The sequence below is a fragment of the Schistocerca gregaria genome, chromosome 10, assembly GCF_023897955.1.
Source record: "Schistocerca gregaria isolate iqSchGreg1 chromosome 10, iqSchGreg1.2, whole genome shotgun sequence".
Classification (NCBI taxonomy): Eukaryota; Metazoa; Arthropoda; class Insecta; order Orthoptera; family Acrididae; genus Schistocerca; species Schistocerca gregaria.
Genome location: NC_064929.1, coordinates 36,225,480 through 36,252,073, shown reverse-complemented (window position 1 = coordinate 36,252,073; position 26,594 = coordinate 36,225,480). Strand labels below are relative to the sequence as shown.

At 51.6% G+C, this 26,594-nt stretch overlaps 7 non-coding genes across 7 annotated transcripts; all 7 read right to left on the bottom strand.

Moving 5' to 3' along the window:
• Nucleotides 1-153: 153 nt before the first annotated feature.
• Trnak-cuu (transfer RNA lysine (anticodon CUU)) lies at nucleotides 154-226 on the bottom strand. Its single transcript has one exon. It is a non-coding gene; the product is annotated as a tRNA-Lys (tRNA).
• A 10,553-nt stretch (nucleotides 227-10,779) lies between these two features.
• On the bottom strand, nucleotides 10,780-10,852 carry Trnar-ucg (transfer RNA arginine (anticodon UCG)). The gene has a single exon. It is a non-coding gene; the product is annotated as a tRNA-Arg (tRNA).
• Nucleotides 10,853-12,286: 1,434 nt separating this feature from the next.
• Nucleotides 12,287-12,359, bottom strand: Trnar-ucg (transfer RNA arginine (anticodon UCG)). The gene has a single exon. It is a non-coding gene; the product is annotated as a tRNA-Arg (tRNA).
• A 1,417-nt stretch (nucleotides 12,360-13,776) lies between these two features.
• Nucleotides 13,777-13,849, bottom strand: Trnar-ucg (transfer RNA arginine (anticodon UCG)). Its single transcript has one exon. It is a non-coding gene; the product is annotated as a tRNA-Arg (tRNA).
• Nucleotides 13,850-14,740: 891 nt separating this feature from the next.
• On the bottom strand, nucleotides 14,741-14,813 carry Trnak-cuu (transfer RNA lysine (anticodon CUU)). The gene has a single exon. It is a non-coding gene; the product is annotated as a tRNA-Lys (tRNA).
• A 452-nt stretch (nucleotides 14,814-15,265) lies between these two features.
• Nucleotides 15,266-15,338, bottom strand: Trnar-ucg (transfer RNA arginine (anticodon UCG)). Its single transcript has one exon. It is a non-coding gene; the product is annotated as a tRNA-Arg (tRNA).
• A 10,320-nt stretch (nucleotides 15,339-25,658) lies between these two features.
• Nucleotides 25,659-25,731, bottom strand: Trnar-ucg (transfer RNA arginine (anticodon UCG)). Its single transcript has one exon. It is a non-coding gene; the product is annotated as a tRNA-Arg (tRNA).
• Nucleotides 25,732-26,594: the final 863 nt, after the last annotated feature.

Sequence of the window (26,594 nt, the reverse complement as noted above, 5' to 3'; positions counted from 1 at the left end):
TTTCACACATGTCTACAAAATCACCTTCACCTTCAAATACAGTTTTCTTGCGACTGATGGAGACGTAGGCAAATTTTAAAGTTGCTATTTCCATTACATCACGTTAATCAGAAAATCGGTAATTTACATCTGCAGCGGAAAAAAATTCCGTTCCGCCCAGCGTAGGGCTCGAACCCACGACCCTGTGAATAAGCGTCTCATGCTCTACCGACTGAGCTAGCCGTGCTGCCTCGTTGGATACCTGCTGGGAAGCAGATCACACTGTACTCGTTTGGGTTGGGTGGTCCCATACAGTATCTCTCCATGCTGCCTAATGTTTTCCTAACGTCACACTCGTCACGTTCTTCACTTTTATTTCATAATCATTTCTGAGAGGTAAAGGAATTGCATGACAATCTGCAGAGCTTGCGGCGTCAAAATTAACACACATACTTGATGTGACTCAAAAGCCGAACGAGTTACTTTCCGACGTTGTTTTAGATGTGCAAGTACCAGTCAAAACTCGCGGTGAGGGCACTCTGCCGACCATTTCGCTAGTTAACACCGGTCTTGTTGTGTGTGTTTCAGGCTAAAGACCATCTCCAAGCACAGAATGGTCAACAGCAACATTCAGACGTTTTCGTACTGCTCAATTGCTACATTAAAACGGTATGTTTGTTTTTCAGAACTGGTAAAAACACGACCGTGACAGGATTAGAACCTGCAATCTTCGGATCCGAAGACCGACGCCTTATCCATTAGGCCACACCGTCACTGACGACCAAGTACAACTTATATACAACTCATTACGAAACGCTCACGCCCCTGAGGAATTGTGTTTTCGTTCCACACAGCCGCTGCCCCTTACTCTTTCCCGCCCATTCGTTACATTCAACCACTTACGAGACCGACCAAACATAGACAGGAAAACAAGACCACACACTTTGAGCATTCGGAATCGATGGCAGGGTGTCCCTCGCCGCATTTGCTACAATGGCCATTTGCTACTTCTGCAGAAGCGACGACGACGACAACGACGACGACGACGACGACGACGACGACGACCGCGAGAGGCTCTGAGATTTGTGAGAAGTACATCTATAGAATGTAATTCAGACTGCCTCGTCCCACCTTATGCCATACTGCTTTGGCAAATGCTTTATCTGCGCCATTCGCCTTAATCACATCTGAGAGTAATTCTTAATAATACGCCTGTCGCTAATTGGTACTTATCACAGATACTGTTTGCTATACGGCCACGATGCGCAACTGATTTCCCAGATTCGTCTTTCTCCTGTGAGAATGGAACTCACGAACCCTGGTTTACTAGACCAATGCTCTACCACTGAGCTAGACAGGCGCCGCCTAGCGGCACTTTTGCGTACTTTGTCCGCACGGTCGTCTGACTCATCACACTTCAGCTGACAACACTTCATATTTTCGACTAATATTTGCAGCTATGGCGACCCATTACTGCTTCGCTACACATCTGACACGTAGCCGATGTTCTCTCCAAACAAAACCACCTGCACTTCAGAACATGAGTTTCACACATGTCTACAAAATCACCTTCACCTTCAAATACAGTTCTCTTGTGACTGATGGAGACGTAGGCAAATTTTAAAGTTGCTATTTCCCTTACATCACGTTAATCAGAAAATCGGTAATTTACATCTGCAGCGGAAAAAAATTCCGTTCCGCCCAGCGTAGGGCTCGAACCCACGAACCTGTTAATAAGAGTCTCATGCTCTACCGACTGAGCTAGCCGTGCTGCCTCGTTGGATACCTGCTGGGTAGCAGATCACATTGTACTCATTTAAGTTGGGTGGTCCCATACAGAATCTCTCCATGCTGCCTAATGTTTTCCTAACGTCACACTCGTCACGTACTTCACTTTTATTTCATAATCATTTTTGAGAGGTAAAGGAATTGCATGACAATCTGCAGAGTTAGCGGCGTCAAAATTAACACACATACTTGATGTGACTCAAAAGCCGAACGAGTTACTTTCCGACGTTGTTTTAGATGTGGAAGTACCAGTCAAAACTCGCGGTGAGGGCACTCTGCCGACCATTTCGCTAGTTAACACCGGTCTTGTTGTGTGTGTTTCAGGCTAAAGACCATCTCCAAGCATAGAATAGTCAACAGCAACATTCAGACGGTTTCGTACTGATCAATTGCTACATTAAAACGGTATGTTTCTTTTTCAGAACTGGGAGAACACGACCGTGACAGGATTCGAACGTGCAATCTTCGGATCCGTAGTCCGACGCCTTATCCATTAGGCCACACGGTAACTGACGACCAAGTACAACTTATATACGACTCATCTCGAAACGACCACGCCCCTGAGGAATTGTGTTTTCGTTCCACACAGCCGCTGCCCCTTACTCTTTCCCACCCATTCGTTACATTCAACCTCTCACGAGACCGACCACACATTTTGCGCATTCGGAATCGATGGCAGGGTGTCCCTCGCCGCATTTGCTACGATGGCCATTTGCTACTTATGCAGAAGCGGCGGCGGCGACGACCGCGAGAGGCTCTGAGGTTTGTGAGAAATGCATCTATAAAATGTAATTCAGACTGCCTCGTCCCACCTTATGCCGTAATGCTTTGGCAAATGCTTTATCTGCGCCATTCGCCTTAATCCTATCTGAGAGTAATTCTTAATAATACGCCTGTCGCTAATTGTTCCTCATCACAGATACTGTTTGCTATACGGCCACGATGCGCAACTGATTTCCCAGATTCGTCTTCCTCCTGTGAGAATGGAACTCACGAACCCTGGTTTACTAGACCAATGCTCTACCACTGAGCTAGACAGGCGCCGCCTAGCGGCACTTTTGCGTACTTTGTCCGCACGGTCGTCTGACTCATCAGAGTTCAGCTGACAACACTTCATATTTTCGACTAATATTTGCAGCTATGGCGACCCATTACTGCTTGGCTACACATCTGACACGTAGCCGATGTTCTCTCCAAACAAAACCACCTGCACTTCGGAACATGAGTTTCACACATGTCTACAAAATCACCTTCAGCTTCAAATACAGTTTTCTTGCGACTGATGGAGACGTAGGCAAATTTTAAAGTTGCTATTTCCCTTACATCACGTTAATCAGAAAATCGGTAATTTTAATCTGCAGCGGAAAAAAATTCCGTTACGCCCAGCTTAGGGCTCGAACCCACGACCCTGTGAATAAGAGTCTCATGCTCTACCGACTGAGCTAGCCGTGCTGCCTCGTTGGATACCTGCTGGGTAGCAGATCACACTGTACTCGTTTGAGTTGGGTGGTCCCATACAGTATCTCTCCATGCTGCCTAATGTTTTCCTAACGTCACACTCGTCACGTACTTCACTATTATTTCATAATCATTTCTGAGAGGCAAAGGAATTGCATGACAATCTGTTGAGCTAGCGGCGTCAAAATTAACACACATACTTGATGTGACTCAAAAGCCGAACGAGTTACTTTCCGACGTTGTTTTAGATGTGCAAGTGCCAGTCAAAACTCGTGGTAAGGGCACTCTGCCGACCATTTCGCTAGTTAACACCGGTCTTGTTGTGTGTGTTTCAGGTTCAAGACCATCTACAAGCACAAAATGGTCAACAGCAACATTCAGACGGTTTTGTACTGCTCAGTTGCTACATTAAAACGGTATGTTTCTTTTTCAGAACTGGAAAAACACGATCGTGCCAGGATTCGAACCTGCAATCTTCGGATCCGATGACCGACGCCTTATCCATTAGGCCACACGGTCACTGACGACCAATGACAACTTATATACGACTCATCTCGAAACGACTACGCCCCTGAGGAATTGTGTTTTCGTTCCACACAGCCGCTGCCCCTTACTCTTTCCAACCCATTAGTTACATTCAACCTCTTACGAGACCGACCAAACATAGACAGGAAAACAAGACCACACACTTTGCGCATTCGGAATCGATGGCAGGGTGTCCCTCACCGCATTTGCTACGATGACCATTTGCTACTTCTGCAGAAGCGGCGGCGGCGGCGACGACGACGACGACGACGACGACGACAGGCTCTGAGATTTGTGAGAAATACATCTATAAAATGTAATTTAGACTGCCTCGGCCCACCTTATGCCGTACTGTTTTTTTTTTTTTTTTTTCCTTTATTGTCATTTTATACCTACAAAGGTAGGCCGGCAGCGGCCTAATATGCCGCTCTTCGGCCACAAGAAACATACAAGAGATAAAAACAGGAAGACATAATCTCAAAACACAGACATGGAGGACAAAAATCAGAAGACAACAGAGAATAAAAAGAATTGAAGTCGTTCACCGACGCAGCACTGTTTCAGTTTAAAAAAAAAAAAAAAAAAACGGTCAGCACAGCACGGAACAGAGAACACTAGCACAGGTGAACGGTGGAGCAGAAAACGAAGAAACACTCGAGGCACAGACGGGACGAAAGACACAGACACTGCGGAGATGGGCTTCGGCGCTAGCAGGGGCACTGTCCACACCGAAAAGCTGGGGGCCTGCCAAGGGAAAAAACAGGGGGAGGGAAGGAGGGAGGGGGAGATAGGATGCCAGGGAGGAGGAGGGGAGAAAACGAAAAGAGGGGGGTGGAAGCCCAGGGAGAGGTGGAGGGGAGGAAGGATGGAAGGAGGGAGAGAGGGAGGGAGAGAAGGGAGAGAGGGTGCCCACAGGAAAATGAGAGGAGAGGGGAAGACAAGGCTCAAAGTTGGTAGGAGGGGTAGATGGAGGGGAGGAGGGCATCATCCGGGAGGGGGAGTCGGCGGAAGCCACCTTGGGAGAGGGTGTGGAGAGTGTGAAGATGGAGAGCAGGTGGGATACAGGAGTACAGGCGCGGCAGTGGGTTGGAGTGGGAGAGGATGGAAGAGACAAGCGGGTGGGGAGGATCAAGCTTGCGGGAGGTGTAGAGGATCCGTATCCGTTGGAGGAAGAGGAGGAGGTGTGGGAAGGGGATAAGGTCATAGAGGAGCCGCGTGGGGGAAGGGAGGCGGATGCGATAGGCGAGGCGGAGTGCATGCCGTTCAAGGATTTGAAGGGATTTGTGAAAGGTAGGCGGGGCAGAGATCCAGGCGGGATGGGCATAACAGAGGATAGGGCGGATGAGAGATTTATAGGTGTGGAGGACGGTGGAGGGGTCCAGACCCCATGTGCGGCCAGAAAGGAGCTTCAGGAGGTGGAGTCGGGAGCGTGCCTTGGCTTGGATTGTCCGGAGATGAGGGGTCCAGGAGAGGCGACGGTCAAGGGTGACGCCAAGGTACTTGAGGGTGGGTGTGAGGTTAATAGGACGGCCATAAATGGTAAGATAGAAATCAAGGAGACGGAAGGAAGGGGTGGTTTTGCCTACGATGATTGCCTGGGTCTTGGAAGGATTGACCTTGAGCAACCACTGGTTACACCAAGAGGTGAACCGGTCAAGATGGGATTGGAGAAGGTGTTGGGAGCGTTGCAGGGTGGGGGCAAGGGCAAGGAAGGCGGTGTCATCGGCGTACTGGAGAAGGTGAAGGGGGGGTGCAGGTGGAGGCATGTCCGCCGTATAAAGAAGGTAAAGAAGAGGGGAAAGGACGGAACCTTGGGGCACACCGGCAGAGGGGTAGAAGGTGTAGGAAACAGTGTTGTGGATAGTGACATAGGAAGGGCGGTGGGAAATGAAGGAGGCGATCAGACGGACGTAGTTAATAGGAAGAGCAAAGGTTTGGAGCTTGAAGAGGAGACCAGAATGCCACACTCGGTCATAGGCGCGTTCAAGGTCAAGGGAGAGGAATATGGCGGAGCGACGGGAGTTGAGTTGTTCGGAGAGGAGGTGAGTGAGGTGAAGGAGAAGGTCATCGGCAGAGAAGGATGGTCGAAAGCCACATTGGGTGGAGGGAAGGAAGCGGTGCCGGTGGAGATGCTGGTGGATGCGGCGGGTTAGAATGGATTCCAGGACCTTGCTGAAGACCGAGGTAAGGCTTATAGGACGGTAGGAGGAGACAGCGGAAGGTGGTTTATCGGGTTTGAGGAACATCAGGATCCGGGAGGTTTTCCACAGGTCGGGGTAGAAGCCGGTGGACAAGACCACATTGTACAGCCTGGCCAGGGTGGAGAGGAAGGGGGCGGGAGCTTCACGGAGGTGACGGTAAGTAACACGGTCGTGACCAGGAGCAGTGTTGCGTTTGGTGCGGAGTATATCGATGATGTCTTGAGTAGTTATAGGGTTATTGAGTTCAGTGTGTGTAATGTTGTCCAAGTACTGGAAACCAGGAGCTAGTGGAGGGATAGAGGTGTCAGTTCGATCGCGGACATCGGGGAAGAGGGAATAATCGAACTGGGGATCGTCAGGGATGGTAAAGACATCGGTGAGGTAGGAGGCAAAATGGTTGGCCTTACTAAGGTTGTCAGGAAAGGGATTGTCATTATGAAGGAGAGGATAGTAAGGGGGGGGGGGGGGTTTGATCCAGTAAGGCGGCGGAAGGCTGACCAGTATTTGGACGAGTTAATGGGTAGGTAGCATTAAGACGGGTGCATGTCTGTCGCCAGTCCCGGCGTTTCTTAGCCGCGAGCAAGTTCCGGATGTGTCTCTGGAGTTGCCGGTGGCGTTGTAGTGTGTCCCGGTCACGCGTGTGGAGGAAGGCACGGTAGAGACGACGGGATTCTCGAAGGAGGAGGACGGCCTGTGGGGTAAAGTGGGACGGTGCGGGTGGATGGCGACGGTAGGGATGTGGGCCTCCACGGCCTCAGACAAGGTCTGCTGGAGAAAGGATGCGGCATGGGTTATGTCATGTGGGCGGTGGTAGGTGAGGGGGTGGCTATCGACTCGGGTAGTAAGGGTATCCCGGTATGCATTCCAGTCGGCACGGGAGTAATCATGGACATACTTGGGGGGAGGGTCAAGGCGAGGATCGGGACGGGGGCGACGACCGTCTGATATGGTAAGAAGGACAGGGAGATGGTCACTGCCAATAGGGTCGAGGACGTCCACCGCTATGCGGCCAAGGAGGTTGGGGGAGGCTAGGACGACATCGGGTGTGGTATTGGATTCAGGGCGGGTGTGTTGGGGAAGAGGAAGGACATCTCCTTGGATGGTGGCGAGGAACCGATGCCACCGCCGTAACTGGGTGGCGGAGCGACTATGGATATTGAGATCTGCGGCAATCACGTAGGAGGAGAAGGTACGGTCGATGTGGGAAAGGAAGTCAAAAGGAATAGGGGCAGAGGGGCGGACATAGATGGTGGCGCAGGTAACGGTGAGGCCGGGGAAGAATAGACTAAGGATCAGGTGTTCCGTGGGGTTGGGAAGGAGGGGTTGGAGCCGAACAGGGATCTGGCGATGGTGGCCAATGGCAACTCCGCCACGCGCTATCGGGAGGGGGTTGTCAGAGCGGTGAAGGAGGTAGGGCGAGGTATGGACAGTATGGTGGGGCTGGAGAAATGTTTCGTTTAGGAGGAAGGCATCCACGCAGTGGGTGGTGAGGGTATGCATAAGGAGATTCTTGTTGACAGGAAGGGAACGGATGTTGTTAAACAGGATACGTTGCTGTCGCGCCATAGTGGGAATTTAGACGAGGGTGTCGAGACGGGAGAAGGTAAAATGGGCCTGGTTATGGGAGTAGGTGGCGTAAGTGTTGAGCTGGAAGACAGAACGGGCGGCAAGGGATATCTGCTGGAGGGTGTGGGGGCGCTGAAAGGGGTGGATGTTCTGAAGGACAACGGTTACAAAGCGGATGATGTCCTCAGCTGTGGGGGGGGGACGGAGGGAATTGCCGGGAGGGGTGGGGGCATCCAAGGGGCGGACAGGGACAGTGAGTTCAGGAGCGGAGGGAGGGGGTCTGGCCTTGCACTTTTGGGAGTAGGTTGGGTGTTGGAGGTTACAGGTGTTACAGGAGGGGGGGGACTGAAGGTTGGGGCACTGCCGGAGGAAGTGTGCTTCTTTGCAGTGCGGGCAGACGGGGGCCTCGCGGCACTCAGATGTAGGATGTGCATTATAGCGCAAGCACCTCTGGCAGCGGATGGACTGTGGAGGGGAGCGGGAGGGGTCGACCTTATAACGGCGGTTGAAAAGGAGGGCACCCTCCTTGAGGAGGAGGTCTATGGAGGGAGCATGCTCGGAGAACACCCGCATGAGGCGGGTGGGGCCGGCTGGATTGTGAATCCGGCGGACAGCTCGAACCTCTAGATAGGGATGGGCCTTCAGCTCCGCCAACACCTCCTCCTCCGTGATCATCGGGCTAAGCCGAGTGATCACGGCAGTGAGGGTCGGTGGGCGACGGGGCGGCTGGGGTTGTCGGAATGAGGAGGGGGGGGGAGCAGGGGCAAGGGAGGCATGGGGACCAAACCGGGTGAGGGGAATGCGAGAGAGGATGTCGGAGTGGAGGGTGGGGCTGGGGGATGTGATCAGGACGGAGTCCCGACGGGTGGTGAGAAGGGAGATCGGGGCTCCGGGGAAGTGCTGGCGGAGGAGAAGGGTAAGATTGCGGGCCTCCAGGAGAGAGGGATCAGGGTGAGAAAGGAGGTACCTGTAGGAGGGGGAGGTAGAGGAGGGAGTAGATAGGGAAGGTGAGGTGGTATCCATGGCATCCTGAGGGGTCGGAGGGGGGAGAGTCTGCGACTTCTTGGGAGCAGAAGAGGCTGGGGTGCCGCTGGGACGTTTCACAGCGGGAGAGGGACGGGAAGAGGTGTGGGGGATGGGGACGACCGGGAGATGGCGGGAGACGGCAGGTCCCACCGGCGGTGCAGGCACTGGTGGTGGTGCTGGTGCTGGCGCTGGGGCTGGAGCTGGCGCCACAGAAGATGCAGTGGCAGTGGTTGGCACTGGCGATGGCGAGGGCGATGGTGATGGTGATGGTGATGACGATGATGATGGTGTGGCGTGGGTGGTGGCCCGACGGGCAACAACCCTGGCGGGGGTGGCATGAGTCACATGTGGGAGGGGAGGGAATGGGTCACGTGAGGCATGGGGGGTAGGAACAGGGGAGGGAGCAACAAAAGGAGCGGGGGTGGGAAGAGTGAGGAGGGGGGGAATATATGGGGGAGGCGGTGATTGAGCACACCACGTGATGGTGGCGGCAGCAAGTGAGGGGGACGTGTACACGATTGCAGTGGTAGTGGCGGTAGTTGTGGGGGTTGTCATGGTGAGAGGATAAGTGGGAGAGGGGAAAAGAGGAAAAAGAACAGGGGACAGTCAAAGGACAAGGACAAGAGACTGACGAAGAGGAAGGGTAAGACGTAAGCAGAGACGACAGAAAGAAAGACGGGCAGGGAGCGGCGGCGGCGGCGGCGGCGGCGGTCGGCAACAGCAGCAGCGGCAGGAACCGGATACGGTGGCGGCAACCGGCGGCGACGTCGGCGGGAGACCGGCGGCGGCGGCGGCGGCGGCGGCGGCGGCGGCGGCGGGAACCGGCGGCGGCGGCGGGAAACGGCGGCGGCGTCGGCGGCGAGCAGCGGCAGCGGCGGCAGGAACCAGATGCGGCGCCGGCGGCGGCGGCGGCGGCGTCGGCGGCGGTCGGCAACAGCAGCAGCGGCAGGAACCGGATACGATGGCGGCAACCGGCGGCGGCGGCGGTGGGAACCGGCGGCGGCGGCAGCGGCGGCTGGGACCAACGGCGGCAAAGGCTCGGGACGACGGCAGCTGCAGCGATCACTGAAACTCCTAGCACTTCGAAATTAACGACAATAATATCGAGGGGCGCAACCCTCTCGAGTTACGCCGAAGAACTGGTGTACGTGCCGTACTGCTTTGGCAAATGCTTTATCTGCGCCATTCGCCTTAATCACATCTGAGAGTAATTCTTAATAATACGCCTGTCGCTAATTGTTCCTCATCACAGATACTGTTTGCTATACGGCCATGACGCGCAACTGATTTCCAGGATTCGTCTTCCTCCTCTGAGGATGGAACTCACGACCCCTGGTTTACTAGACAAATGCTCTACCACTGAGCTAAACATGCGCCGCCTAGCGGCACTTTTGCGTACTTCGTCCTTACGGTCGTCTGAATCATCAGACTTCAGTTGACAACACTTCATATTTTCGACTAATATTTGCAGCTATGGCGACCCATTACTGCTTGGCTACACATCTGACACGTAGCCGATGTTCTCTCCAAACAAAACCACCTGCACTTCAGAACATGACTTTCACACATGTCTACAAAATCACCTTCACCTTCAAATACAGTTTTCTTGCGACTGATGGAGACGTAGGCAAATTTTAAAGTTGCTATTTACATTACATCACGTTAATCAGAAATTCGGTAATTTACATCTGCAGCGGAAAAAAATTCCGTTCCGCCCAGCATAGGGCTAAACCCACGACCCTGTGAATAAGAGCCTCATGCTCTACCGACTGAGCTGGACGTGCTGCCTCGTTGGATTCCTGCTGGGTAGCAGATCACACTGTACTCGTTTGGTTTGGGTGGTCCCATACAGTATCTCTCCATGCTGCCTAATGTTTTCCTAACGTCACACTCGTCACGTACTTCACTTTTATTTCATAATCATTACTGAGAGGTAAAGGAATTGCATGAGAATCTGCAGAGTTAGCGGCGTCAAAAATAACACACATACTTGATGTGACTCAAACGCCGAACGAGCTACTTTCCGACGTTGTTTTAGATGTGCAAGTGCCAGTCAAAACTCGCGGTGAGGGCACTCTGCCGACCATTTCGCTAGTTAACACCGGTCTTGTTGTGTGTGTTTCAGGCTAAAGACCATCTCCAAGCACAGAATGGTCAACAGCAACATTCAGACGGTTTCGTAATGCTCAATTGCTACATTAAAACGGTATGTTCCTTTATCAGAACTAAAAAAACACGACCGTGACAGGATTCGAACCTGCAATCTTCGGATTCGAAGTCCGACGCCTTATTCATTAGGCCACACGGTAACTGACGACCAAGTACAACTTATATACGACTCATCTCGAAACGCTCACGCCCCTGAGGAATTGTGTTTTCGTTCCACACAGCCGTGCCCCTTAATCTTTCCCACCCATTCGTTACATTCAACCTCTTACGAGACCGACCAAACATAGACAGGAAAACAAGACCACACACTTGGCGCATTCGGAATCGATGGCAGGGTGTCCCTCGCCGCATTTGCTACGATGGCCATTTGCTACTTCTGCAGAAGCGGCGGCGGCGGCGGCGACGACGACGACGACGACGACAGGCTCTGAGACTTGTGAGAAATACATCTATAAAATGTAATTCAGACTGCCTCGTCCCACCTTATGCCGTACTGCTTTGGCAAATGCTTTATCTGCGCCATTCGCCTTAATCACATCTGAGAGTAATTCTTAATAATACGCCTGTCGCTAATTGTTCCTCATCACAGATACTGTTTGCTATACGGCCATGACGCGCAACTGATTTCCAAGATTCGTCTTCCTCCTCTGAGGATGGAACTCACGACCCCTGGTTTACTAGACCAATGCTCTACCACTGAGCTAAACAGGCGCCGCCTAGCGGCACTTTTGCGTACTTTGTCCGCACGGTCGTCTGAATCATCAGACTTCAGCTGACAACACTTCATATTTTCGACTAATATTTGCAGCTATGGCGACCCATTACTGCTTGGCTACACATCTGACACATAGCTGATGTTCTCTCCAAACAAAACCACCTGCACTTCAGAACATGACTTTCACACATGTCTACAAAATCACCTTCACCTTCAAATACAGTTTTCTTGCGACTGATGGAGACGTAGGCAAATTTTAAAGTTGCTATTTCCATTATAACATGTTAATCAGAAAATCGGTAATTGACATCTGCAGCGGAAAAAAATTCCGTTCCGCCCAGCGTAGGGCTAGAACCCACGACCCTGTGAATAAGAGCCTCATGCTCTACCGACTGAGCTGGACGTGCTGCCTCGTTGGGTACCTGCTGGGTAGCAGATCACACTGTACTCGTTTGGTTTGGGTGGTCCCATACAGTATCTCTCCATGCTGCCTAATGTTTTCCTAACGTCACACTCGTCACGTACTTCACTTTTATTTCATAATCATTTCTGAGAGGTAAAGGAATTGCATGACAATCTGCAGAGTTAGCGTCGTCAAAATTAACACACATACTTGATGTGACTCAAAAGCCGAACGAGCTACTTTCCGACGTTGTTTTAGATGTGCAAGTGCCAGTCAAAACTCGCGGCGAGGGCACTCTGCCGACCATTTCGCTAGTTAACACCGGTCTTGTTGTGTGTGTTTCAGGCTAAAGACCATCTCCAAGCACAGAATGGTCAACAGCAACATTCAGACGGTTTCGTAATGCTCAATTGCTACATTAAAACGGTATGTTCCTTTATCAGAACTAAAAAAACACGACAGTGACAGGATTCGAACCTGCAATCTTCGGATCCGAAGTCCGACGCCTTATCCATTAGGCCACACGGTCACTGACGACCAAGTACAACTTATATACGACTCATCTCGAAACGCTCACGCCCCTGAGGAATTGTCTTTTCGTTCCACACAGACGTGCCCCTTAATCTTTCCCACCCATTCGTTACATTCAACCTCTTACGAGACCGACCAAACATAGACAGGAAAACAAGACCAGACACCTTGCGCATTCGGAATCGATGGCAGGGTGTCCCTCGAAGCATTTGCTACGATAGCCATTTGCTATTTCTGCAGAAGCGGCGACGGCGACGACGACAGGCTCTGAGATTTGTGAGAAATACATCTATAAAATGTAATTCAGACTGCCTCGTCCCACCTTATGCCGTACTGCTTTGGCAAATGCTTATCTGCGCCATTCGCCTTAATCACATCTGAGAGTAATTCTTAATAATATACGTCTGTCGCTAATTGTTCCTCATCAGAGATACTGTTTGCTATACGGCCACGATGCGCAACTGATTTCCAAGATTCGTCTTCCTCCTGTGAGGATGGAACTCACAAACCCTGGTTTACTAGACCAATGCTCTACCACTGAGCTAAACATGCGCCGCCTAGCGGCACTTTTGCGTACTTCGTCCGTACGGTCGTCTGAATCATCAGACTTCAGCTGACAACACTTCATATTTTCGACTAATATTTGCAGCTATGGCGACCCATTCCTGCTTGGCTACACATCTGACACTTAGCCGATGTTCTCTCCAAACAAAACCACCTGCACTTCAGAACATGACTATCACACATGTCTACAAAATCACCTTCACCTTCAAATACAGTTTTCTTGCGACTGATGGAGACGTAGGCAAATTTTAAAGTTGCTATTTCCATTACATCACGTTAATCAGAAAATCGGTAATTTACATCTGCAGTGGAAAAAAATTCCGTTCCGCCCAGCGTAGGGCTCGAACCCACGTCCCTGTGAATAAGAGTCTCATGCTCTACCGACTGCGCTAGCCGTGCTGCCTCGTTGGATACCTGCTGGGTAGCAGATCACACAGTACTCGTTTGGGTTGGGTGGTCCCATACAGAATCTCTCCATGCATCCTAATGTTTTCCTAACGTCACACTTGTCACGTACTTCACTTTTATTTCATAATCATTTCTGAGAGGTAAAGGAATTGCATGACAATCTGCATAGTTAGCGGCGTCAAAATTAACACACATACTTGATGTGACTCAAAAGCCGAACGAGTTACTTTCCGAGGTTGTTTTAGATGTGCAAGTGCCAGTCAAAACTTGCGGTGAGGGCACTCTGCCGACCATTTCGCTAGTTAACACCGGTCTTGTTGTGTGTGTTTCAGGCTCAAGACCATCTCCAAGCACAGAATGGTCAACAGCTACATTCAGACGGTTTCGTACTGATCAATTGCTACATTAAAACGGTATGTTTCTTTTTCAGAATTGGAAAAACATGATCGTGACAGGATTCGAACCTGCAATCTTCGGATCCGAAGTCCGACGCCTTATCCATTAGGCTACACGGCCCCTGACGTCTAAGTACAACTTATATACAACTGATCTCGAAACGCTCACGCCCCTGAGGAATTGTGTTTTTGTTCCACACAGCCGCTGCCCCTTACTCTTTCCCACCCATTCGTTACATTCAACCTCTTACGAGACCGACCAAACATAGACAAGAAAACAAGACCACACACTTTGCGCATTCGGAATCGATGGCAGGGTGTCCCTCGCCGCATTTGCTACGATGGCCATTTGCTACTTCTGCAGAAGCGGCGGCGGGGACGACGACAGGCTCTGAGATTTGTGAGAAATACATCTATAAAATGTAATTCAGATTGCTCGGCCCACCTTATGCCGTACTACTTAGGCAAATGCTTTATCTGCGCCATTCGCCTTAATCACATCTGAGAGTAATTCTTAATAATACGCCTGTCGCTAATTGTTCCTCATCACAGATACTGTTTGCTATACGTCCACGATGCGCAACTGATTTCCAAGATTCGTCTTCTTCCTGTGAGGATGGAACTCACGAACCCTGGTTTACTAGACCAATGCTCTACCATTGAGCTAAACAGGCGCCGCCTAGCGGCACTTTTGCGTACTTCGTCCGTACGGTCGTCTGAATCATCGGACTTCAGCTGACAACACTTCATATTTTCGACTAATATTTGCAGCTATGGCGACCCATTACTGCTTGGCTACACATCTGACACGTAGCCGATGTTCTCTGCAAACAAAACAACCTCCACTTCAGAACATGACTTTCACACATGTCTACAAAATCACCTTCACCTTCAAATACAGTTTTCTTGTGACTGATGGAGACGTAGGCAATTTTTAAAGTTGCTATTTCCATTACATCACGTTAATCAGAAAATCGGTGATTTACATCTGCAGCGGAAACAAATTCCATTCCGCCCAGCGTTGGGCTCGAACCCACGACCCTGTGAATAAGAGTCTCATGCTCTACCGACTGAGCTAGCCGTGCTGCCTCGTTGGATACCTGCTGGGTAGCAGATCACACTGTACTCGTTTGGGTTGGGTGGTCCCATACAGTATATCTCCATGCTGCCTAATGTTTTCCTAACGTCACACTCGTCACGTACTTCACTTTTATTTCATAATCATTTCTGAGTGGTAAAGGAATTGCATGACAATCTGCAGAGTTAGCGGCGTCAAAATTAACACACATACTTGATGTGACTCAAAAGCCGAACGAGTTACTTTCCGACGTTGTTTTAGATGTGCAAGTGCCAGTCAAAACTCGCGGTGAGGGCACTCTGCCGACCATTTCGCTAGTTAACACCGGTCTTGTTGTGTGTGTTTCAGGCTCAAGACCATCTCCAAGCACAGAATGGTCAACAGCAACATTCAGACGGTTTCGTACTGATCAATTGCTACATTAAAACGGTATGTTTCTTTTTCAGAATTGGAAATACACGATCGTGACAGGATTCGAACCTGCAATCTTCGGATCCGAAGTCCGACGCCTTATCCATTAGGCTACACGGTCGCTGACGTCTAAGTACAACTTATATACAACTCATCTCGAAACGCTCACGCCCCTGAGGAATTGTGTTTTCGTTCCACACAGCCGCTGCCCCTTACTCTTTCCCACCCATTCGTTACATTCAACCTCTTACGAGACCGACCAATCATAGACAGGAAAACAAGACCACACACTTTGCGCATTCGGAATCGATGGCAGGGTGTCCCTCGCCGCATTTGCTACGTTGAACATTTGCTACTTCTGCAGAAGCGGCGGCGACGACGACGACGACGACGACGACGACGACGACGACGACGACGACGAAGACGACGACGACAGGCTCTGAGATTTGTGAAAAATACATCTATAAAATTTAATTCAGACTGCCTCGTCCCACCTTATGCCGTACTGCTTTGGCAAATGCTTTATCTGCGCCATTCGCCTTAATCACATCTGAGAGGAATTCTTAATAGTACGTCTGTCGCTAATTGTTCCTCATCACAGATACTGTTTGCTATACGGCCACGATGCCAACTGATTTCCAAGATTCGTCTTCCTCCTGTGAGGATGGAACTCACGAACCCTGGTTTACTAGACCAATGCTCTACCACTGAGCTAAACAGGCGTCGCCTAGCGGCACTTTTTCGTACTTCGTCCGTACGGTCGTCTGAATCATCAGACTTCAGCTGACAACACTTCATATTTTCGACTAATATTTGCAGCTATGGCGACCCATTACTGCTTGGCTACACATCTAACACGTAGCCGATGTTCTCTCCAAACAAAACCACCTGCACTTCAGAACATGACTTTCACACATGTCTACAAAATCACCTTCACCTTCAAATACAGTTTTCTTGCGACTGATGGAGACGTAGGCAAATTTTAAAGTTGCTATTTCCATTACATCATGTTAATCAGAAAATCGGTAATTTACATCTGCAGCGGAAAAAAATTCCGTTCCGCCCAGCGTAGGGCTCGAACCCACGACCCTGTGAATAAGAGTCTCATGCGCTACCGACTGAGCTAGCCGTGCTGCCTCGTTGGATACCTGCTGGGTAGCAGATCACACTGTACTCGTTTGGGTTGGGTGGTCCCATACAGAATCTCTCCATGCTGCCTAATGTTTTCCTAACGTCACACTCGTCACGTACTTCATTTTTATTTCATAATCATTTCTGAGAGGTAAAGGAATTGCATGACAATCTGCAGAGTTAGCGGCGTCAAAATTAACACACATACTTGATGTGACTCAAAAGACGAACGAGTTACTTTCCGACGTTGTTTTAGATGTGCAAGTGCCAGTCAAAACTCGCGGTGAGGGCACTCTGCCGACCATTTCGCTAGGTAACACCGGTCTTGTTGTGTGTGTTTCAGGCTCAAGACCATCTCCAAGCACAGAATGGTCAACAGCAACATTCAGACGGTTTCGTACTGCTCAATTGCTACATTAAAACGGTATGTTTCTTTTTCAGAACTGGAAAAGCACGACTGTGACAGGATTCGGATCGGAAGTCCGACGCCTTATCCATTAGGCCACACGGTCATTGACGACCAAGTACAACTTAAATACGACTCATCTCGAAACGCTCACGCCCCTGAGGAATTGTGTTTTCGTTCCACACAGCCGTGCCCCTTACTCTTTCCCACCCATTCGTTACATTCAACCTCTTACGAGACCGACCAGACATAGACAGGAAAACAAGACCACACACTTTGCGCATTCTGAATCGATGGCAGGGTTTCCCTTGCCACATTTGCAGCGATGGCCATTTGCTACTTCTGCAGAAGCGGCGGCGACGACGACGACGACGACGAGAGGCCCTGAGATTTGTCAGAAATACATCTATAAAATGTAATTCAGACTGTCTCGTCTTACCTTATGCCGTACTTTTTTTTTTCTTTATTGTCATTTTATACCTACAAAGGTAGGCCGGCAGCGGCCTAATATGCCGCTCTTCGGCCACAAGAAACATACAAGAGATAAAAACAGGAAGACATAATCTCAAAACACAGACATGGAGGACAAAAAGCAGAAGACAACAGAGAATAAAAAGAATTGAAGTCGTTCACCGACGCAGCACTGTTTCAGTTTAAAAAAAAAAAAAAAAAAAAAAAAAAAAAACGGGCAGCACAGCACGGAACAGAGAACACTAGCACAGGTGAACGGTGGAGCAGAAAACGAAGAAACACTCGAGGTACAGACGGGACGAAAGACACGGACACTGCGGAGATGGGCTTCAGCGCTGCAGGGGCACTGTCCACAGCGAAAAGCTGGGGGCCTGCCAAGGGATAAAACAGTGGGAGGGAAGGAGGGAGGGGGAGATAGGATGCCAGGGAGGAGGAGGGGAGAAAACGAAAAGAGGGGGGTGGAAGCCGAGGGAGAGGGGGAGGGGAGGTAAGGATGGAAGGAGTGAGAGAGGGAGGGAGAGAAGGGAGAGAGGGTGCCCACAGGAAAATGAGAGGAGAGGGGAAGGCAAGGCTCAAAGTTGGTAGGAGGGGTAGATGGAGGGGAGGAGGGCATCATCCGGGAGGGGGAGTCGGCGGAAGCCATCTTGGGAGAGGGTGTGGAGAGTGTGAAGATGGAGAGCAGGTGGGATACAGGAGTACAGGCGCGGCAGTGGGTTGGGGTGGGAGAGGATGGAAGAGACAAGCGGGTGGGGAGGATCAAGCTTGCGGGAGGTGTAGAGGATCCGTATCCGTTGGAGGAAGAGGAGGAGGTGTGGGAAGGGGATGAGGTCATAGAGGAGCCGCGTGGGGGAAGGGAGGCGGATGCGATAGGCGAGGCGGAGTGCATGCCGTTCAAGGATTTGAAGGGATTTGTAAAAGGTAGGCGGGGCAGAGATCCAGGCGGGATGGGCATAACAGAGGATAGGGCGGATGAGAGATTTATAGGTGTGGAGGACGGTGGAGGGGTCCAGACCCCATGTGCGGCCAGAAAGGAACTAAGGAGCTTCAGGAGGTGGAGTCGGGAGTGTGCCTTGGCTTGGATTGTCCGGAGATGAGGGGTCCAGGAGAGGCGACGGTCAAGGGTGACGCCAAGGTACTTGAGGGTGGGTGTGAGGTTAATAGGACGGCCATAAATGGTAAGATAGAAATCAAGGAGACGGAAGGAAGGGGTGGTTTTGCCTACGATGATTGCCTGGGTCTTGGAAGGATTGACCTTGAGCAACTACTGGTTGCACCAAGAGGTGAACCGGTCCAGATGGGATTGGAGAAGGTGATGGGAGCGTTGCAGGGTGGGGGCAAGGGCAAGGAAGGCGGTGTCATCGGCGTACTGGAGAAGGTGAAGGGGGGGTGCAGGCGGAGGCATGTCCGCCGTATAAAGAAGGTAAAGAAGAGGGGAAAGGACGGAACCTTGGGGCACACCGGCAGAGGGGTAGAAGGTGTAGGAATCAGTGTTGTGGATAGTGACATAGGAAGGGCGGTGGGAAATGAAGGAGGCGATCAGACGGACGTAGTTAATAGGAAGAGCAAAGGTTTGGAGCTTGAAGAGGAGACCAGAATGCCACACACGGTCATAGGCGCGTTCAAGGTCAAGGGAGAGGAATATGGCGGAGCGACGGGAGTTGAGTTGTTCGGAGAGGAGGTGAGTGAGGTGAAGGAGAATGTCATCGGCAGAGAAGGATGGTCGAAAGCCACATTGGGTGGAGGGAAGGAAGCGGTGCCGGTGGAGATGCTGGTGGATGCGGCGGGTTAGAATGGATTCCAGGACCTTGCTGAAGACCGAGGTAAGGCTTATAGGACGGTAGGAGGAGAGAGCGGAAGGTGGTTTATCGGATTTGAGGAACATCAGGATCCGGGAGGTTTTCCACAGGTCGGGGTAGAAGCCGGTGGACAAGACCACATTGTACAGCCTGGCCAGGGTGGAGAGGAAGGGGGCGGGAGCTTCACGGAGGTGACGGTAAGTAACACGGTCGTGACCAGGAGCAGTGTTGCGTTTGGTGCGGAGTATATCGATGATGTCTTGAGTAGTTATAGGGTTATTGAGTTCAGTGTGTGTAATGTTGTCCAAGTACTGGAAGCCAGGAGCTAGTGGAGGGATAGAGGTGTCAGTTCGATCGCGGACATCGGGGAAGAGGGAATAATCGAACTGGGGATCGTCAGGGATGGTAAAGACATTGGTGAGGTAGGAGGCAAAATGGTTGGCCTTACTAAGGTTGTCAGGAAAGGGATTGTCATTATGAAGGAGAGGATAGTAAGGGGGGGGGGGGTTTGATCCAGTAAGGCGGCGGAAGGCTGACCAGTATTTGGACAAGTTAATAGGTAGGGTAGCATTAAGACGGGTGCATGTCTGTCGCCAGTCCCGGCGTTTCTTAGCCGCGAGCAAGTTCCGGATGTGTCTCTGGAGTTGCCGGTGGCGTTGTAGTGTGTCCCGGTCACGCGTGTGGAGGAAGCACGGTAGAGACGACGGGATTCTCGAAGGAGGAGGACGGCCTGTGGGGGTAAAGTGGGACGGTGCGGGTGGATGGCGACGGTAGGGATGTGGGCCTCCACGGCCTCAGACAAGGTCTGCTGGAGAAAGGATGCGGCATGGGTTATGTCATGTGGGCGGTGGTAGGTGAGGGGGTGGCTATCGACTCGGGTAGTAAGGGTATCCCGGTATGCATTCCAGTCGGCACGGGAGTAATCATGGACATACTTGGGGGGAGGGTCAAGGCGATGATCGGGACGGGGGCGACGACCGTCTGATATGGTAAGAAGGACAGGGAGATGGTCACTGCCAATAGGGTCGAGGACGTCCACCGCTATGCGGCCAAGGAGGTTGGGGGAGGCTAGGACGACATCGGGTGTGGTATTGGATTCAGGGCGGGTGTGTTGGGGAAGAGGAAGGACATCTCCTTGGATGGTGGCGAGGAACCGATGCCACCGCCGTAACTGGGTGGCGGAGCGACTATGGATATTGAGATCTGCGGCAATCACGTAGGAGGAGAAGGTACGGTCGATGTGGGAAAGGAAGTCAAAAGGAATAGGGGCAGAGGGGCGGACAAAGATGGTGGCGCAGGTAACGGTGAGGCCGGAGAAGAATAGACTAAGGATCAGGTGTTCCGTGGGGTTGGGAAGGAGGGGTTGGAGCCGAACAGGGATCTGGCGATGGTGGCCAATGGCAACTCCGCCACGCGCTATCGGGAGGGGGTTGTCAGAGCGGTGAAGGAGGTAGGGCGAGGTATGGACAGTATGGTGGGGCTGGAGAAATGTTTCGTTTAGGAGGAAGGCATCCACGCGGTGGGTGGTGAGGGTATGCATAAGGAGATTCTTGTTGACAGGAAGGGAACGGATGTTGTTAAACTGGATACGTTGCTGTCGCGCCATAGTGGGAATTTAGACGAGGGTGTCGAGATGGGAGAAGGTAAAATGGGCCTGGTTATGGGAGTAGGTGGCGTAAGTGTTGAGCTGGAAGACGGAACGGGCGGCAAGGGATATCTGCTGGAGGGTGTGGGGGCGCTGAAAGGGGTGGATGTTCTGAAGGACAACGGTTACAAAGCGGATGATGTCCTCAGCTGTGGGGGGGGGGGGGGACGGAGGGAATTGCCGGGAGGGTTGGGGGCATCCAAGGGGCGGACAGGGACAGTGAGTTCAGGAGCGGAGGGAGGGGGTCGGGCCTTGCACTTTTGGGAGTAGGTTGGGTGTTGGAGGTTACAGGTGTTACAGGAGGGGGGGGACTGAAGGTTGGGGCACTGTCGGAGGAAGTGTGCTTCTTTGCAGTGCGGGCAGACGGGGGCCTCGCGGCACTCAGATGTAGGATGTGCATTATAGCGCAAGCACCTCTGGCAGCGGATGGACTGTGGAAGGGAGCGGGAGGGGTCGACCTTATAACGGCGGTTGAAAAGGAGGGCACCCTCCTTGAGGAGGAGGTCTATGGAGGGAGCATGCTCGGAGAACACCCGCATGAGGCGGGTGGGGCCAGCTGGATTGTGAATCCGGCGGACAGCTCGAACCTCTAGATACGGATGGGCCTTCAGCTCCGCCAACACCTCCTCCTCCGTGATCATCGGGCTAAGCCGAGTGATCACGGCAGTGAGGGTCGGTGGGCGACGGGGCGGCTGGGGTTGTCGGGATGAGGAGGGGGAGGGAGCAGGGGCAAGGGAGGCATGGGGACCAAACCGGGTGAGGGGAATGCGGGAGAGGATGTCGGAGTGGAGGGTGGGGCTGGGGGATGTGATCAGGACGGAGTTCCGACAGGGGGTGAGAAGGGAGATCGGGGCTCCGGGGAAGTGCTGGCGGAGGAGAAGGGTAAGATTGCGGGCCTCCAGGAGAGAGGGATCAGGGTGAGAAAGGAGGTACCTGTAGGAGGGGGAGGTAGAGGAGGGAGTAGATAGGGCAGGTGTGGTGGTATCCATGGCATCCTGGGGGGTTGGAGGGGGGAGAGCCTGCGACTTCTTGGGAGCAGAAGAGGCTGGGGTGCCGCTGGGACGTTTCACAGCGGGAGAGGGATGGGAAGAGGTGTGGGGGATGGGGACGACCGGGAGATGGCGGGAGATGGCAGGTCCCACCGGCGGTGCAGGCACTGGTGGTGGTGCTGGTGCTGGCGCTGGAGCTGGAGCTGGCGCCACAGAAGATGCAGTGGCAGTGGTTGGCACTGGCGATGGCGAGGGCGATGGTGATGGTGATGGTGATGACGATGATGATGCTGTAGCGTGGGTGGTGGCCCGACGGGCAACAACCCTGGCGGGGGTGGCATGAGTTACATGTGGGAGGGGAGGGAATGGGTCACGTGAGGCATGGGGGGTAGGAACAGGGGAGGGAGCAACAAAAGGAGCGGGGGTGGGAAGAGTGAGGAGGGGGGGAATATATGGGGGAGGCGGTGATTGAGCACACCACGTGATGGTGGTGGCAGCAAGTGAGGGGGACGTGTACACGATTGCAGTGGTAGTGGCGGTAGTTGTGGGGGTTGTCATGGTGAGAGGATAAGTGGGAGAGGGGAAAAGAGGGAAAATAACAGGGGACAGTCAAAGGACAAGGACAAGAGACTGACGAAGAGGAAGGGTAAGACGTAAGCAGAGACGACAGAACGAAAGACGGGCAGGGAGCGGCGGCGGCGGCGGCGGCGGCGGCGGCGGCGGTCGGCAAAAGCAGCAGCGGCAGGAACCGGATACGGTGGCGGCAACCTGCGGCGGCGTCGGCGGGAGACCGGCGGCGGTGGCGGCGGCGGCGGCGGCGGCGGCGGCGGCGGTGCAAACCGGCGGCGGCGGCAGGAACCGGCGGCGGCGTCGGCGGCGAGCAGCGGCAGCGGCGGCAGGAACCAGTTGCGGCGCCGGCGCCGGCGGCGGCGGCGGCGGCGTCGGCGGCGGTCGGCAACAGCAGCAGCGGCAGGAACCGGATACGATGGCGGCAACCGGCGTCGGCGGGAGACCGGCGGCGGCGGCGGCAGCGGCGGCTGGGACCAACGGAAGCTGCAGCGATCACTGAAACTCCTAGCACTTCGATATTAACGACAATAATATCGAAGAGCGCAACCCTCTCGAGTTACGCCGAAGATGGTGGCCGTACTGCTTTGGCAAATGCTTTATCTGCGCCATTTGCCTTAATCACATCTGAGAGTAATTCTTAATAATACGCCTGTCGCTAATTGTTCCTCACCAGAGATACTGTTTGCCATATGGCCACGATTCGCAACTGATTTCCAAGATTCGTCTTCCCCTGTGAGGATGGAACTCACGACCCCTGGTTTACTAGACCAATGCTCTACCACTGAGCTAAACAGGCGCCGCCTAGCGGCACTTTTGCGTACTTCGTCCGTAAGGTCGTCTGAATCATCAGACTTCAGCTGACAACATATTTTCGACTAATATTTGCAGCTATGGCGACCCATTACTGCTTGGCTACACATCTGACACGTAGCGGATTTCTCTCCAAACAAAACCACCTGCACTTCAGAATATGACTTTCACACATGTCTACAAAATCACCTTCACCTTCAAATACAGTTTTCTTGCGACTGATGGAGACGTAGGCAAATTTTAAAGTTGCTATTTACATTACATCACGTTAAACAGAAAATCTGTAATTTACATCTGCAGCGGAAAAAAATTCCGTTCCGCCCAGAGCAGGTCTCGAACCCACGACCCTGTGAATAAGAGTCTCATGCTCTACCGACTGAGCTAGCCGTGCTGCCTCGTTGGATACCTGCTGGGTAGCAGATCACACTGTACTCGTTTGCGTTGGGAGGTCCCATAAGAATCTCTCCATGCTGCCTAATGTTTTCCTAACGTCACACTCGTCACGTACTTCACTTTTATTTCATAATCATTTCTGAGAGGTAAAGGAATTGCATGACAATATGCAGAGGTAGCGGCGTCAAAATTAACACACATACCTGATGTGACTCAAAAGCCGAACGAGTAACTTTCCGACGTTGTTTTAGATGTGCAAGTGCCAGTCAAAACTCGCGGTGAGGGCACTCAGCCGACCATTTCGCTAGTTAACACCGGTCTTGTTGTGTGTGTTTCAGGCTCAAGACCATCTCCAAGCACACAATGGTCAACAGCAACATTCAGACGGTTTCGTACTGCTCAATTGCTACATTAAAACGGTATGTTTCTTTCTCAGAACTGGAAGAACACGACCGTGACAGTATTCGAACCTGCAAACTTCGGATCCGAAGCCCGACGCCTTATCCATTAGGCCACACGGTCACTGACGACCAAGTACAACTTATATACGACTCATCTCGAAACGCTCACGCCCCTGAGGAATTGTGTTTTCGTTCCACACAGCCGCTGCCCCTTACTCTTTCCCACCCATTCGTTACATCAACCTCTTACGAGACCGACCAAACATAGACAGGAAAACAAGACCACACATTTTGCGCATTCGGAATCGATGGCAGGGTGTCCCTCGCCGCATTTGCCACGATGGCCATTTGCTACTTCTGCAGAAGCGGCGGCGGCGGCGTTGACGACGACGACGACGACGACGACGACCGCGAGAGGCTCTGAGATTTGTGAGAAATACATCTATAAAATGTAATTCAGACTGCCTCGTCCCACCTTATGCCGTACTGCTTTGGCAAATGCTTTATCTGCGCCATTCGCCTTAATCACATCTGAGAGTAATTCTTAATAAAACGTCTGTCGCTAATTGTTCGTCATCATAGATACTGTTTGCTATACGGCCATGACGCGCAACTGATTTCCAAAATTCGTATTCCTCCTGTGAGGATGGAACGACGACGACGACGACGACCGCGAGAGGCTCTGAGATTTGTGAGAAATACGTCTAGAAAATGTAATTCAGACTGCCTCGTCCCACCTTATCCCGTACTGCTTTGGCAAATGCTTTATCTGCGCCATTCGCCTTAATCACATCTGAGAGTAATTCTCAATAAAACGTCAGTCGCTAATTGTTCGTCATCACAGATACTGTTTGCTATACGGCCATGACGCGCAACTGATTTCCAAAATTCGTCTTCCTCCTGTGAGGATGGAACTCACGACCCCTGGTTTACTAGATCAATGCTCTACCACTGAGCTAAACAGGCGCCGCCTAGCGGCACTTTTGCGTACTTCGTCCGTACGGTCGTCTGAATCATCAGACTTCAGCTGACAACACTTCATATTTTCGACTAATATTTGCAGCTATGGCGACCCATTACTGCTTGGCTACACATCTGACACGTAGCCGATGTTCTCTCCAAACAAAACCACCTGCACTTCAGAATATGACTTTCACACATGTCTACAAAATCACCTTCTCCTTCAAATACAGTTTTCTTGCGACTGATGGAGACGTAGGCAAATTTTAAAGTTGCTATTTCCATTACATCACGTTAATCAGAAAATCGGTAATTTAAATCTGCAGCGGAAAAAAATTCCGTTCCGCCCAGCGTAGGGCTCGAACCCACGACCGTGTGAATAAGAGTTTCATGCACTACCGACTGAGCTAGTCGTGCTGCCTCGTTAAAAACCGGCTGTGTAGCAGATCACACAGTACTCGTTTGGGTTGGGTGGTCCCATACAGATTCTCTCCATGCTTTCTAATGTTTTCCTAACGTCACACTCGTCACGTACTTCCCTTTTATTTCATAATTATTTCTGAGAGTTAAAGGAATTGCATGACAATCTGCAGAGCTAGAGGCGCCAAAATTAACACACATACTTGATGTGACTCAAAAGCCGAACGAGTTACTTTCCGACGTTGTTTTAGATGTGCAAGTGCCAGTCAAAACTCGCGGTGAGGGCACTCTGCCGACCATTTCGCTAGGTAACACCGGTCTTGTTGTGTGTGTTTCAGGCTCAAGACCATCTCCAAGCACAGAATGGTCAACAGCAACATTCAGACGGTTTCGTACTGCTCAATTGCTACATTTAAACGGGTTGTTTCTTTTTCAGAACTGGAAAAACACGACCGTGACAGGATTCGAACCTGCAATCTTCGGACCCGAAGTCCGACGCCTTATCCATTAGGCCACACGGTCATTGACGACCAAGTACAACTTATATACGACTCATCTCGAAACGCTCACGCCCCTGAGGAATTGTGTTTTCGTTCCACACAGCCGCTGCCCCTTACTCTTTCCCACCCATTCGTTACATTCAACCTCTTACGAGACCGACCAGACATAGACAGGAAAACAAGACCACACACTTTGCGCATTCTGAATCGATGGCAGGGTGTCCCTCGCCGCATTTGCTACGATGGCCATTTGCTACTTCTGCAGAAGCGGCGACGACGACGACGACGACGACGAGAGGCTCTGAGATTTGTCAGAAATACATCTATAAAATGTAATTCAGACTGACTCGTCCCACCTTATGCCGTACCGCTTTGGCAAATTCTTTATCTGCGCCATTCGCCTTAATCACATCTGAGAGTAATTATTAATAAAACGCCTGTCGCTAATTGTTCCTCATCACAGATACTGTTTGCTATAGCAATTGACGCGCAACTGATTTCCAAAATTCGTCTTCCTCCCGTGAGGATGGAACTCACGCCCCCTGGTTTGCTTAGGCAGTGCACTACCACTTTTTTTTTTTTTTAGTGAAAAGTAGGGGCTGTCCGGGATTTGAACCCGGGACCTCCTGCACCCAAAGCATTAATCATACTCTTTTTTTTTTTCGGGCCTCCATCCACCCCTTCTAGCCCGTCCTCACGCTCGCCAAAATTACCTTCATCGGCTCGGCTTCTCCGCCATAAAAAAAGTCACCGTTTATATTAAATAATATTCGTGTGACAGTTTAATGCTCTTCTGTATGCATTTGGATAGTTGGTTAAAACACTATATTGCATGTGGGGATTAAACAAATTAACTCTTCTGCGAGAATGTGAGTAACTCATCAC